Below are 16,868 nucleotides of genomic sequence, written 5' to 3' on the forward strand. Positions count from 1 at the left end.
TCTTTTCAAGGTTTGTTATATTATTATACTATTGTAAAATTCTTATGAAGAAAATACTAGCTAACTTTCCACTTTCTCAGCACAAGGACCTAAATGCTCATGTTTTGTGCACAGAACTACCCAATGTCTCTCTCTCTCTCTCACACACACACACACACACACACACAGTCACTTAAAAGCTTGGAGAGGGAGAGAAGAGCCAAGAAAAAACGATGGAAGTTCTTTTGTTATTCCTACCTTGTGACTATTCAAGGTGGCTATGTTGCTGAGACCAATAATGTAACTCATTGTTATTTCAACAGAATTTAATAGTTATTAAATTAGCTATTTTAACTGTATTTGTTTCCTAGTAAAGAAATCACTGATGTCAAAGTTTAGCAAGTTGAATTTTAACCTTGCTCGATCTGTTGGATCTATAGTGAAGGAGGAAAGAAAACAACCCTAAAAAACCTTTTGGGAGATGCTACAGTAATTAATAGGGTCGACAGGTTAGCACAAGGAGCCTTCCTGAAGTCTTGCTCCCACAGCTAGAAGGAGGGCCACAGCTACACCATTTTTGCATCCGAGAGACATTTATTTCTTCTTCTTTTGTGTGCTCTATCATCTCAGAAGTTCCAGAGCCATAAATATGGGGTTTTCCCCACCAAATATTTAATCTCAGTGATTGCGAGTGCAAGTCTTTCCACCATTTTCCTAGCTTTGTGATCTTGGTTAAGTTACCCCTCTGTGCTCAGTTTTCTCAGTTTTTCTCATTGGTAAAATGTGAGAGTAACCACCTCATAGAATTGTTGTAATAATTAAGTATAATAAGGCATGTGAAGTGCTTAGCACAATGCAAAGCGCATAGTAATACAAATGTAACCTTTTGTTCTACCATTTTATTTGTATATTAGTGATGATACTAATCACTATGGGGCTACTAAGATCAGAGCAGGATCCAAGTAAAAGACTCTGGGAGAAGCCAGAGAGGAAGAATTGACAACTATTTCACCATTTCCTCCTAAGGGTAATACCTATGGCTTTGATTTTTTTTGTTGTACAGGTAAGCCTTAGGCTAAAAAGATTGCAGCCACAGAGAGCTAATCTCAGACATAACATACCAGTAAGCACATGTATAGTATTTTATAATCATCTGTTAATTTTCCAAAAACTCCACTAAAATAAATGAAATAAATAGCAGTATGTGGCTATTACCAGTCAATATTTGGCATTTTAAAAATATACCATAGCCTAAAATCAGCTAGAGTTTATCTTATAATGAGATTTTATTTGCAAAATTAGCACCATTAGACTTAATGGAAAGTGTTTCCCATAAAGAGAGGAGGTTTAGCTTTTTGCTTGTAAACTCCACGACAGCAAACCTCTGTCTGTTTTGCTCACTGTTGCATCTCCAGGACTCAGCCAGTGTTTTACACAATAATTATTTATTGGATGGATAAATGCATGGTTTCATTCTCTGTTGATGGTATTTCTAGCAAACATTGGTCTTTAATGAAAGATTACGTCAATAAGTGTTAATCATCTAGTGCTGTATTAAATCATGCAGTTAAAATACAAAGAAATTGAGATGGAAGAATTTTGTATCAAAAGGCTTTATCACATAGTTTTAGGGCCTCTTTAAAGTCCATGTGGTAAGGTTGCTAAGTTCAAAAACAATATTGAGCTTTGCTGAAAACTGCAGCAGCATTCTCAGCCTGCAATTGTTTCATAAACAGAAAATTTAAACTTTCCATTTCATGAAGAATGCAGCAAGGCTGAACAAACACTCATCAAAACCCAAAAGCCTATTAAAATCCCAAATTTGCTTCTTTCAAGGAACGCTTTAAGGTTTTGTGCAATTATTAGGCTAGCCCTTGTTGATCTAATAATCTATCATAAAAGTTAGAAAAGAAAAAGTCACATCTGCATCACAGTTTAAAATTATTAGACAAAGGAGAACTTAAAGTTGAATATGAGTCAATTTCTAGAATAAGTTGACAGTTTTTAATTTCAGAATGGAACCAGAACATACCTTACAGCTTGAAAATCTCTAAGACACATTTCCATTGCTGTCAAAGGTGAAATTGATTCCACCTCTCTACAGGCTCATCAAAGTTTTCCAAATAGCAGGCTTCAGCTGTTGAATGTTATGTTTCGATTATAATTCAGATGACTTTTCTAGTGTGTTTTTTAATTGGCAGGAGCTCAAGAAACATTTGTATATCACAAAGAGTTTCCTTTTACATTAATGAAAATGAGCAAAACTTTCTATCAGTTTGAAGTTTCTATTTTTCTACATGATGTTAAGCTAAATAATATTGGATCTAGCCATGAAAAACTTTCAGAATAAAAGTACTGCAGTTCAGATTAAAGCCTGTAAAATCCAGTCCTATAAAACGTATCTTGTGAGATATCTGTTAGCTCTTAAAGGAAAGCAAGTAAAGACAGCTTTAACACATTTGTGTTTCTAGCCCAATAATTAAGAATACATTTTAATTGTCATTGTTTTTCAATGTTAAGTTAAAACATATTTTAAGGGAATGTTAGTACACATAAGGATGTAAGTCGTCTGAATTCTTCTTGTATTACTGTATAGAATCACAAGAAGTTCTCAATTCAACTTAAATATCACCATTACAGATTTCAACTATGGCACAAAAATGTCAAGTTAATTCTGTCATTATGACCAAACTTTTCATTGTCTTCATAACTTATATCATTCTAAATTGTTGAATGTCAAATTCAATAAATTTGAAAAAGGTATAGAAGATACAAAAGGCTTTCTAAATATCTACACATCCTTCTCCTCTAGAGTATAATCATTTCAAAAACGTGTATTTAATTTCCTTTTGGTTCTTTTAGTTTATGGCCGAGAGATTTTCATGTTGCTACCACACACATCCACCCCTCTTCATCACTTTTTAACAACTTTCCTCAAAAGCAATTTAGAACAGTCACATATGTACAAGACTGTGTTTTCAAGATATTTGTGAAAGGAGCCTAAATCAGAACCAAAAAAATAAATAAAAGTGCATGCAGACTCTTTGGAACATGCTTTACCATGTCACCACTTTTGAAAGGGAAAGGAATAAAGGTCAGGAAAAGCGGCTGCTCAGCACAGCAATATGGAAAGGAAGAGAAGTGTTGCTTATAATGACATAAAAACCATCACGCAGATGAAGCGTTCTGGGGTTAGAGAAGGGTAACTATCTGAAATGGCTGCTGAATGTGGTGTCAGGGTAGAAGCAGACAGGTTTCTTCCTGATTCTCTGATACATTAATAGCAGCCCAAGCTGTCCCATTCAGGCAGCGGCTCCCTCACTCCCACGCTAAGGAGAGGAGCTGGCAGGCTAGATGCCGTACCCTAATCCAGAGGCAGCGCTCCCACATCTGCTCTGGATTATCTTCTCACTGAGCCCAGCCAACAGCCCCACACCCAGTCCTGACTGCAGACCCTCTTGTTATCAACTTTACTGGAGGACAGAGAGGAAGAGAAGGAATGACAACTCTAGTACGACTTAAAGCCTGAGAATCTAGAGGCTACTCCTGTTACTGGCGCAATATTCAAGTATAAGGGAGCTCTCAGGCTTGGGTTCAAAGCCTAGCTTGGCCACCTTCTAGCTGTGTGACCTTAAGAAAGTTACATAATTTCTGGACTTCAATTCCATGCCCTGTAAAGTGCAGCTGGTGGTAACACTTCCCTGGTAAACTTGTTTTGAGAATGAAAGGAGTGCCGAGACTCTATGTGAAGGGCTTGGCACAAGGCCTAGCACATAATTGGTTCTCTATAAATATCAACTATTATTATCATTATTGTAATATGAGCAATGTCTACCCCCTGACCATCGGCACCATCCCACCTTTCTTCCTGATGTTGACCTGAAACACCAGAGACGGGCAAAATAAGTTTGTGACTCTGGACGCAGACGAACATGTAGATGGCTCTAGAGAGTCAAGCAGAACCTTAATTATTGAGCCACTGCCAGTTTGGGAACCCACTGGTCTTGCATAGTGGACTAAGCATGATGTTGGAAGGAGCCCCAGCCGCACCTTGGATGTTAGTGCAGTAAAGTCGCAAGGGAGACGGTCACACCTGGCTTGGAATTCCTTCTCTCCCATTTACCAGCTATGGAGATCTACCTTGGGCCAATTCAAGAATCTTTGTAAGCATCAGTTCCTTATCTTTAAAATGGATTAATAATAACTTGATTGCAGAGTTGTATGAAATTAGAAAGTTACAGACAGAGATATGGTTTATTACCTGGCGCACAGAAAGCACTCAATATGTAGTAGTATAGTTAAAAGAACAGGAAAAAGCTAAATTGTGGACGCAGGGTAATTGTGATAGACCTCAAATAATGGTTCTCCAGAGATGCGCATGCTCTAGTCCCTGGAACCTGTGACGATATTGTTAACATTGCACAGCAAAAGGGACTTTGCAGATGTATTTAGAGTTAAAAAATTTTTAATAGGGGAATTATCCTGGATTATCTAGGTAAACTAATCGCATCAGCCTTTAAAACAGAGAACCTTCCCCAGCTGGAGGCAGAAGAGTGATGAGATGAAACGGAAGTCAAAGAGATTCCAAACTTGAGAAAGACTGGACTCACCGTTGCAGGCTCTGCGAAGTAGGGGTCCACATGCAAGGAAAAGGAAGGTCCTCTAAGAGCTAAGGGCAGTCCTCAGCTGACAGCCAGCAAGGAGATGAGAACTTGAGCCTTAAAACTGCAAGGAACTGGAATCAGCCAACACCTGAAGGAGTTTGGAAGCCAAGTCTTCCCAGAGGCTCCAGTAAGAATCAGCTGGTTGACATCTTGATTCCAGCCTTGTAAAACTGGGAGCGTAGAAACCAGCCAGGTCAACCAAGAATTCCCACCTGTAGCAATGTGAGATAATAAATGTGTGTCATTGTAGGTGCAAAGTTTGTTCGTGGTAATTTGCTATAGTAGTAATAAAAATATAATACAGGAATTATTATTATAAATGGGTTTCACTACTAGATTGCGATATTCTCAGTTGGAATAGGAGCTACTGGAAGACAGGGATGCTATCAAATAATAATAGCGAATGTTTCTGATCATTTACTTCACAGGGCACAATTCCAAGTGCTTTACATATATTATCTCCTTTTATCTTCACAAACTCATTAAGTAGGTACTGTTACACTTGCTATTTTACAAGTATAGAGATAAAGAAAGGAAAGGAAAGCACCGGAAGGTTAAAGACTCGGCAATTATCACAGAGCTTACACATAGTGGAACCAGGATTAAAATTCAGGCAGTGATTCCAGAGCACATGCTGTTCACCGTGATACTATGCTTCCATCAGCACAGTACAGGGTTGACATATGATCTACACTAGATCTTTTGCTGAATAGTTGAACAAATGAATAAATGAATACAAAGAAATAGTTTACAGCTCTAAATAGTTAATAGTTCTTGCTATTAATAATAACCATTAATAATTAGTTCTTGCTAATAATGATCCGAATTATTTCTAGAACCTAAAGATTAAGCTATCCAAGGCAATTATTATTAAATCATTTTACTAGTCAGTTAAGCTAGGCTATGCTTCGGTAACAAATAAACCCATAATCTTAGTGGCTCAGCACTACTTATTTCTCATGTGTGCAAAGCCTGTTCTGAGTTCAGGCAACATTCGAGGGCAACTGTCTCCCACGCAGTAATTTGGAGAATCTAGGCTACTTTGATTTTGTGGCTCTGTCTTCTCAATACGAGGTCCTATAAGTTGCTGAGGCAGAAGAGCACCTGGAGACATTCTACCCCTTCTTCCAGGCTTCAGCCTAAAGGTAACAGCACTTGTACTCACAGCCTATTGGCCAGAACTATTCTTGTGTAACGCCCAATTGCAAGCCAAGCCTTGCAGTCTTCCATGTGCCAGAGAGGAGAGAAGAATCAGATACTGATGGGCACTAGTAATATCAATCAAAATCACTAAATCCCACTCAATACAAAAGAAATAGAATGAGTTATTAAAAAGTAATAGCTCTATCTTCCTATATCAAGTGTCTCAAGAACTCCTGTTTCAGCCCAGTCTATTTCACATCCTGCCTTCCAATCTGCCCTTCAAAGCCTTCATGACAAAAGTTCCTCATCTTCACGTTGCAAGGCTTCCTTAGACTGCACATGGCCAACAGCAGGATATCAGTTTACATAGTCTCCCTGCCCTCTGAAGCTCTGAGGAGCTTAAACAGTTAACTCTCAGATCACGATGTCTCTATGCTGTCCCAAAACTGAAGGACCTTCGCAATTCATGGTCAACTGACATTAATCAAATATTTATCCATCCTCAGGAGCCAAGAAAGTGCAACTATCAGAGAGGACACACTAAGATTTGATTTGATTTTCATTTTCTATTAAAACTCACCCTGATTATTATCTCAAAGTTATAGAAAGTTCCTCATCCTGCTCAAATGAGAACTTTATAAGAATCTCGTTTAGACTCATACTTCTTTCCCTAGGTTAATTAGTAAGGGCCTTGTTTTGAATTAATGAATGTATAAGAGAAAGCAAGAAAAGGTCCCTAAAATATAGGAAGCACTCTAAGTTAATGTACCTGGCCACATAGTCTTGCTATCAGCATTCAATATGTGTAACATCACAAACCAGAAAAATGCAGCTTAAACCATGGAGATATTAGTGTTCACCTTGGAGAGACTGACCATCTCTCTCATTTTCATGGAAATGTGCAAAATAATATAATTTTACATTTTTGGAAAATTGTAAAACTAAATTTTGCCCCCTGCCTTGAGAATGCTCTGAGGATTCCCAGTGAGTCTCCTCCTGAAATTCCTGTTTTCAGTAGGTGTCCTCTGTGGCCCTAAAACCACAGTTGAACAAGCAGCCAGGTGATACTGTATCAACCAGCCCTGCTCCAAGTGATTTAGCTGCAAAGTATTTGTTTTCAGTCTACAATGAAATAAGGAACTCGACCGTAGATCAAGGCCCAGCTTCCTTCATCAGCACAGTGTTGCCATGAAAAAAATTAGTTAGTTGAACTTCACAGTGTGTTTGGTGATGAAGATGATTTACATTCTGGAGCAAGCTTCTTGTCTTGAGCTCACAAAAGCTGAGAGACCAGAACACTTATGCACATTTTACAGTCTGAGGAGCCATACTTGCAAAAATTTGGCTTAAAGGTACAGAGATGGGAGGTTATCAGTTCCTATAACATAAAGTCCTCTCTCTCCCTCTTGTAAGTCACTATAAAGTCAGAGCCTTGGGAATAGACCCGGGGGATGATGTTCACCCTTGTCCTAATTGCTATTTCCTGTAATATATTACAATGTAGAAATACAGCTACAATTCTTTCTGGGTGTTCTGATAAGGGCCATGTACTCCTAGGTTTAAATATTTTTTCCTGGTACTCATTTCAATTTCCAGGTTCATTCAATTTTATCAATATTTTATGAATGAACGTACTCGGCATGATCATTAATTGCATAAAACAAGCTTCTAGTGTAAAATACAAAATACTGTTTCTATTTTCAGTGGAATCAATTAAAATCAGAATGTCAATTAAAAATAGTAAAATTTCAATTATTCCAGATTATGGAGGCAATAGGTCAACTCTAATACAAACCACCAGATAACATCACAGAGTATGTACATTTTGAGTTTGTAATCAATTTTTATATATTTAGCGCTAGATTACACCCATGGTTGGAGAAGCCAGTCTTAAAGACAGGGTTCAAATTTATTGTACAATACTATAGCATCAAAACCACACACACACACAGACACACACACACACACATTGAATGTAGAGGAATAAATTTAAATATGAGTTTCTTACTTTATCCTTCTTCATTATGAAATTACAAACTTATTAAAGGTAAAAGGGCAAAGGACATGGCTTTATATTCTTCATAGTAACTTGGACATAGTAGGGCTCAATGAATTAAGTGAACTTGAATTTAATCAAACATAATAATTGATTGCCTATTGTGTGCTTAATAATGCCAAATTTAGCTTATTTTTTTGTCCTATCAATAGGTATTTGCTGAATTCCAACTATATCCCAAATACTGAGCCACATGCAAAAATAACTAGGACAAGGTTCCTGCAAAGTGCTTGTGTTCTAGTCTATGAGAATGACAAACTAAATGGTTTTAAACAATATCATATGATAGTGCTAAAAGAAGAGTCATAATAATCATAGTGGCCAACATTCAATGGTAACTTAAAACCAAGTAATGTTCAAGTACTTTTCCTGTATTACCTTGCTATTCCTCAGAAACACAGGTGCACTGTTTCAGTCTGAATTCTTGGATGCTAGCAACAGAAACCAACTCTAACTACCTTAGACAGAAGAGCACCTATTGGAAGATTTTGTGGCGCTCACAAAATGAACAGGAAACTGAAAGATTGGCTATAGGTATGGGCAAAAATCCAAGGATGCTCCAAAAGACCAAGAAAAAAGAAGCCTAAAGCACAGCACCCAGCTTATGTTTGGAACAGAATGCCACCACCATTACAGCCGCCATCTCTGCCTCTGCTGCTGCTAAGAAAGCCACTCATCACACCCCAGACCTTGTCATCACCTCAAGACTTGATGTCCCCAAAGAAGGCATCTAATTGGCCAATACTGATACTCAATCACCCCCTGGCAGAACTAGGGAGGGAAAAGACAGAATCCAGTCCCTTGGATGAAAATTCAATATCACCCCAGGACTACTTACGGTGGAGATGCAATTCCCTAAAAGAGCAGAGGGAAAATGCTTAAAAACATAGTGGAGATTCTAGACAGCCCAAAATTGACAATATATGTAGATAAGACAAGGTCTAGATTTGTCATAAGGAAATAATAAAAATATAAAAATGTTTTGAAGTACATTAATAATAAGGATTTTTCAAACAAGAATTTCATTCAGTGCACAAGAATTTGTATTTAACTACTGTTTAAGGATACACCTAAATTATTTCTCTCCACAGCCTGTACCACCCAAACTTTTAAAAAAACTGTCTATTGACTTAGAAAGAATAAAGCCAGTTAGGAATCCTTGAATGAACTGTATTCATTCATTTAATGAAAATTCATCCAAAGTCACTTTTGAGGTAGACAGCTATCGTGCACAAAATGATCTATATAAGAACAGACTTCTTTGGCCTTTCAGGTTCAAGAGTTTAAGAGCAAATTTAATCATAATATAACTTAGGTCCTCTATTCCTTTTCACAGTAATAGTGCCTTGCATTTAAATAGTATCTTTTAACTAAGAATATTTCACGGTCCCTAATCCTCACAATACCTCTGTGCCCTAAACTGAAAGTATTATTCTTTTCACTTTAGAAAATTAAGTCACTTGTCTAAAGTCACACTAGCTATTTAGAGTGAGAATTACCAGATCATTTATTCTTGTCTTTACAAGTCGTATTATTTTTCAAAGTCTAACTTTCATTCCTACACGCCTACTCCTTTAATAGAGAGTTATAGATGAGAATAATGGATAACCTATGTTCCAGGATTTCCTCATTCACATTTTATAGTATCTGAAAATACTGTACGACAAAGTGCAAAGTGTCAGTGAGTCAAGACTTGAAGTGTTTATAGCACTAATTTCTTCAGTGGTAACAGCAAAGCCACCGAGGAAGGAAAGACTAAAACCACACCTATAAATGGCAGATGAATCAGGCTGTGGCTCCGGAGGCTTGTCTTTTTTGTTATCTTCGTGCAGGATATGGACTACCACAACAAAAATAATTAGTTCCATCAACATCTAGCACTCATATAGTTGAGGAGGACAAACTCATTATAGGACAGCCATTTATTTCACTCAGAAAAGCTCGCCTTGAGTGGGAAAATAACACTTTTTAGGTCAAAGATCATCCTTCACAACTAAGGACTATGAAATTATTTAAAGATCAAATGAGAATGTATATGAAAATGATTTGTCAACCATAAGAGAGTATTCAGACATGCAGTAGAGCAGTGATAAGTCGATAAAATATCTGAAAGACAAGCTCACAAACATTTAATAAGGAACAAAGAAATCCAAGGGTTAAATAAAGATCCAAAAGAGCCACCATTATGAAAACCTTTCACTTTTGCTAACCATCTTCATGGTAAAATGAACGCCCTCCATTTTGTAATGCTGCTGCTGACACCAGAATATTTTTGCAGAAATACACTGGAGACATCAGCCAAAAGAGGGTTAGGGTGTGAATTTGTTGAAGACACTGAGCTCTACCTTGTACCGCTTTCTCATTCCTGACTTTGCCTACTTGGACCTGTCCCCAGTGTTTGGTGCCCACTGTCTGACACTCATTTCCCCCATCAAAATCTTAATAGGATAACAAATCACAACCTCGTCACTAATTTTCTTCCCTAGGAAGTGTGCAACACTGAAAACATAAAGAACGCTACCCCTCCCAAGAGAATGTACATGCACATCAGTGGGATCATTGCAACTGATAAGTCCAAGGGATGAAGTAACAATGGCAGGATTTCAGGCATCAGACAAGTGAGGAAGAAAAAGACTGTATGAGCATTGAAGCCCTCCTTGGAAGCCTGAAACTAAACTCCTTGAGTTATCATCTAGTTGAAATAAGTGGAGGCCGAACAAAAATTAATTTTAGGGACAACCTAATATTGTCAAAATCCGAGTAGTAACAAGCATCTGATTTGCAATAAAGTCCTCAGAAAGGTACACTGGAGTCCTCAGAAAGGTAAGACTTTGCCCTCAGAGGCCACCTACCTCATAGCCAGTTTGATATTGATTTCACCCACCAGAGTTCATGCCCTGCCATGGGGGACTGGGAATACAGTGGCAGTTTGACTCATGGTTTCCCTTTATGTATCTCATGCTCTCTCAGAAGATGCATCATTGACTGTAAAAAGATCAAAAGCAAAAGAAAGGTAGGTACTAAAGCCTTGAAGGCTGCCCCCAGTTTTTCAGAATCTTTCTGACATGCTTGAGATTTGGGAACAAAAGAACATACTAATTTGTACTTCTGGGTTATTTGTAAAATATTCAGTAGATGATACAAGAAAATTTTTATCTATTCAACAAATATGAATAGACCACCTACTATGTGTCAGACACTGTTCTGGGTAGGCGTTGGATTTAACAGGTAAATGTAATCTAGGAAACAAAATTGATTAATTTGGGTGGAAAATGTGAAAAGTACTTTTTAATTGGATCTGTAGGTAAAAAATTGGGAAAGACTTTGAAATAAACCAAAAAGTTCCTTAGGTGTCTAGCACACCCTTCCAGGTTATCTCCGCCTTTCATTGCCTTTGAGCTATTTTGAATCTGTGAGTTATTGAAAATTAATAATAATACAAAATATTTTAGTCCATAATATAACATAATATAAATACTATGACCTATAGAATGCAATTGATTATTGCCTTGTAAATATTAAATAGTTTTGCATCTACTTGCCAATTCATTCCAGCATTCTTTATTTACCTACATGTATGTGAATGCAAATTTGAATTCTCCTTTGAGCAGGCTGTAACATCTTACTGCTTCTCTCATTAATGAATGAATAAATAAAATCTTTAAGCACATGTTCATTTTGTGTTTATGTAAGAATCATAATTATACCTCTTTTAAAAATATATCCTTTAACAGTTTATGATAAATCTTCCATTATGGAACCACCTACCTCAAAAGAATATGTTTAAGAAGAAACAGTAAAGTAATTCTAAAGCTCTTCAAATGCAAAGCTTTAAATGCAGGAAAATAATATCTTCTTAATACAATTGTGGCATTTTAAGGCACATTTGATAAGGCCTCTAAATGTCCTCATATTACTGATCCCAGATAAAGAAATAGAGCTGAGATATTGATTGGAAAAAAAAAAGAAGAAGAAAGAATGTAAGATCCCTTCTTATTTTTTGCTTTAAAGAAATAATAAACTGCATTGTTGTAACTCAGTGTAAGGAGATTCGAGTAAGGCAATAGAGATGGATGCCAGAAGCTACTCATATCGTTCTTTAAAATGGAAATTTACCGTCTGCTGCATCACATGGACAAAATACAGAACTATTTTTCACAGCTTGTTCACTGAACAGATTATTGTAGAAAAAAAAAAAACTTTTACATTTTCTGCAGATTCCCAAATCTCAGTCAAAAAACTCTTGGCAATTTTTAGCAGTGAAACAGATTTCACTTTCAGATTGAGATACTCCATTTAGCAGTAGTCAGATGATCTTCCAAATAAATATAGACTCGTTTCACTCTTGATTTTATTAAAAAAAAAAATGTTTTCATGAGGTGTCTTGGAGGAAACTTGCACTTATTTGGTTTTCCCAAGCTAAAGCAAAGAAAAACTCAAAGGTCTTAAAAATCAGAATTAAATAAAAAAGGAATGTTAAACTGAAAATGTTATTACAAATAATGCATGTTCGTCACAGTATCAATAAATAAATAACCCTATAAAATTTTAGAATTAGTTGCAAAGATGCTCCAATCTTTTCTGCCCTAAATCTCAGCTCCCCAAAATATTACTAAACAGAAGTGCATGTGTTCGGTACAATATAACAGACAGCAATATGTTGAGATACTTCACACAAAGAGGTCTCTGGGCCACTTTTCTCTCTCTAGATTAGCTTTATCACTTAGGTACAAGGCAACTGCACTTAGGAATTTATTTCCAGAACCATTTTTTTTCTTACCTACCAGTGTTTAATGCCACAGAAAATAACGGGATATGTTAAATCAAATAAAAAGTTAAACTCATGAGGAAATAGTAAAATAAGAACAACAATCTTCATACAAACCTGCATCCAAGATCCCAGTTCTATTCACTCTATGCCTTCTCCCCAAATTCCTGTACTAAATTTTTCCTGTGTTTTTCTATCCATGAGAGGAAATTATATGGTAAATCATGAATAAAATCAGAAATATTGATTGTGTCTTACTTTTATACTTATAAAAACATAGATTGTATATACGAATACCACAGGCTGCCCACTAAATTTCAAAAATGTTGCTATTTTTAACAAGTTTTTATAGATTTGTTAAAAGTTCATCTCAGTGGGCTTCCCTGGTGGCGCAGTGGTTAAGAATCCGCCTGCTGATGTAGGGGGACACGGGTTCGTGCCCCGGTCCGGGAAGATCCCACGTGCCGCGGAGTGGCTGGGCCCGTGAGCCATGGCCGCTGAGCCTGTGCGTCCGGACTCTGTGCTCGCAACGGGAGAGGCCACAACAGTGAGAGGCCCGTGTACCGCAAAAAAAAAAAAAAAAAAAAAGTTCATCTCAGTGACATTAAAGATGATCCCAATCATAAGCAAAGCAACCTGAATTTAAAGCAGAAGCTTTACCAAGCAACTTGTTAAAAATAGCAACAACATTTGTGAAATTCAGTGGGCAGCCTGTGGTATTCGTATACACGATCTATGTTTTTAAAAGTATAAAAGTAAGACACAATCAATATTTCTGATTTTATTCATGATTTATCAAGTAGAGAAGACCAGAAATAGCTCATGCTATTAAAAGCATTTCATTGTTCTTCTAATGACAATTTTACTCTCTGGGAAGGAGTCATTGTGTCCAACCCCAAAAGCCACATTTCTATGGTTAATGTGACATACAATACAGGAATAGGTTAGATTTTGGGTGGTTGTTTTTTTGAGGTGTAGTTGATTTACAGTATTATATTAGCTTCAGGTAGAACAACAGAGTGATTCAGTATTTATATAGATAATACTCCATTTATAGTTTCTATAAAATATCAGCTGTATTCCCTGTGCTGTACAATGTGTCCTTGTAGTTTATTTTATACATAGTAGTTTGTACTTCTTAATACCCTACCCTTATCATGTCCCTTTCCCCTTCCCTCTCCAATAATTCATAGCAGATACAAAAACTAATCTATTCCACCAGTAAAGGAATAGATTAGTTTTTGTGTCTACTATGAATTATTGGAAAGTTTCAAAGAAAAAGGCTAATTTATAATTCTACAAGTATTTGGGTAATGTGAAAGAATAAAATTGTTCTCTTCATAAGTATTTTTAACAAAAAATTAAACTAATATAAAATGTGTGAAAATCGAGTAAAGCCACTATATAGCATGATGATAAAATATTAAATTTTATAAAATTTCATATGACAAAAACTAAATTGTCTGGTTCCAAGGGACAACTGTACGAGACAAAGTGGCTGTGCTTTCAGATTTCAGTGTTGGTTTCGTTTATAGGTCAATAATTGAGGAGTGGGGTTGGCAGAGCACAGAGAAAAATGTAAAAGCTTCATGTTCAGAAATCTTTCAATCTGAAAAAAAAATTGAAATTAATCTAACGATTTATTGAAATTGTAGTTTCAACAAATGGGAAAATGGGACCTAATTTACAAAAAATTTTATCACTACCAAATAATATTCTTTTCTTTCATAAAGTTAATCGAACTGCTGTCCTTGCTTTTAAAGGACTCAGTAGAATAAAATATATTCTGAACTTCAAACTGATAAAAGTGTAGGCAGCGAAGGAGAATAACTTGGAAAGATGAGGAAAGTTAGACACAGACATTCCCAGACACAGTCAGCCTATCGGCAGACCCACTGTATGTGGCAATAAAAGCATGTGACTTTGGGACTGAGAAAAGGACTTAAGCTAAGGGTGGGGAAAGTCAGTGGCACTGCTCCTAATTTTTTCTAAGCATGATGAAGTTTAAGCAATAACAATCAAAAGTTACAAATTGAAATATTTCTGCATGGCTCAGAAATTAACCCCAAATTCTGATATTTTCTTATATTAAAGGCAAGACAACAGGCCCAAAATGGAGTTGCTTATGCTAAGCCCCATGTCACCAAACCCAAATTGAACTTCATTATAGTCTCGGCTCTCCCAGAAATGGATTCATAAAGCAGCCAGGAACCACCTGATCAGCAAGAGGGAGGTGATCTGCCAAGTAGAACTCTGCCAGCCCCTATAATGGAAGTAACCTTGCAATAACCAATTAGCTTGTTTGCCTATACAACTCCTGTTTTCCTGCTCCCTTCTGCCTATAAAATCTCTTGCCTTGTATAGCTCTTCAGAGGTCTTTTCTATCTGCTAGTTTGGATGCTGCCCAATTCACAAACTACCGAATAAAGCCAAGGAGATCTTTAAAATATACTCAGTTGAATTTTGTTTTTTTAACACTTGTAAGAACTATGAGTCTAATATTCAAGCAAAATACTAACCTAAATAACAGTAAAAATAATAATAACAATAATAACTGTTCCTGAAATCAGAGGAGTCTTCCCGGATCCTATATTTAATTTTGAGTTAACATCCTGTAGGCATATATTTTGATGCTGGCTACTAGCCCATACAGCTGGAGCCCACTACACAGTCTAGAGGACCAGATCTGGGCAAAGTTGAAGGCCATCTTTCTTATTGGTCAGAGTCCCTTTCTTCCTGATTGTTAAGTTTTGGGGTGCCTGCATGGTACCTTTATCAGACAGCAGAATCGAGCCCCCTTTATCTGGAGCATCTCTCACTGGAGAGTCAGTGAAGTACAAACTGAACACCCAGAATTTAGCCCAGGGTGACAGCCTTTTTGTAAAAAATCTTCCCCCTATAGAAAAGGTTTAAGTCAATTCCATCATAACTAGACTTCAGCTAAATTCACCAGAGCACTGGGTTGACAGCCAGTGGTTTCCTGGTAAATGAAAATAATAATGAAAGCTGATGGTGCGGATCTACTGATATCTAGCCACCTGCCAGACACCTATAGTCAATGATGTAACACCACAGGGCTTGAGTTTAAAGTACGGGGTACAGCAGTCAGTTGGGATTTTCCTAAGCAACTAGTGCCTTCACAGCAGGACCACAACTCTCAGATTGAAAAGGGAGTATTTTTAGTGGCTGTGGCTGATTTTTTTATTTTAAAAAGAGGGTTAAAGTTACTGCTAAGAAGGGTGAAGGTGAATTACTCATCAAGTAATTTCCATCATGTGGCCCTTTTGCCCCGCCCACTTTTTCTTTTCCTCACCATTCAACCTCCTGCTCACATTCTTTCTCAGCCACTAAGTCTCTGACACTTCCCTGACCTAATGACTTGTGTGCACACCTGCTCAAACTCATTTGGAGCCATTTTAATTTTTGTAATTAAAAAAATTTTCCAAACTCATTGCCTTGCCATTTTTAAAATGTGCATACATATTTTTAGTGGATACAAAAATATAGCATTCAAGAGATGAAAACCCCCTTGACTGTAAATGGGACACCTGTGGTAACTCGCCCGTGCAAAGACAGAAGGCCCAGGTTTCTCACTCTCTCACTTTCTCTTCTCTCTCCTTTCTCTTCTTATCTCTTTGGCCTTTTGTTTGTTTGTGGAGAGGAGAAATATTTTACTAACTTCGGAGTCATCTGCTGTTTAGTGAGAGATGGCTTCTCAGCATTTCTCCATTTTTGTGGTAATACCTAAAAATTTCATTTCAGCAATTCCACGGCTCTTAACAATGCTTCCACTCTTCATTCTCTACGTGACCTTTATTGATTCCTTTGTGCATGCCCAAATGCATTTTCTAACTTTTTTTTTTACAAAGCTGGGCATATAACACAGTAAAGTAGTACAGTACCAATCAACTGAAAAATGTGAACAGCACTTTTTAAATAAAAAGAAACATCAAATGGCATTTTACTTATAATTTCAAAAGTCATAGAATTATAGAGCTTGTCAGGACCCAAGAGATCATCTACCCATAAATGCTCATTTTACATGGGAGGAAACTAAGACAGAGAGAGCTTGGTCAGACCAAGAACTAGGTCCTGGGGCTCCAAAAATATGTCCTAATACTCTGTCTAGTTGACCTATGGCTTACTTTTACCTGTAACTTTCATTTTATAGTATCTCAGCAAATTAAGGAGTAAACATTATGGCACGGAACCCACACTTACTTAGCTTTGTGAAGACTTCCTTATGAAATTCCTGACA

This window comes from Pseudorca crassidens, chromosome 6, assembly GCF_039906515.1.
Source record: "Pseudorca crassidens isolate mPseCra1 chromosome 6, mPseCra1.hap1, whole genome shotgun sequence".
Lineage (NCBI taxonomy): Eukaryota > Metazoa > Chordata > Mammalia > Artiodactyla > Delphinidae > Pseudorca > Pseudorca crassidens.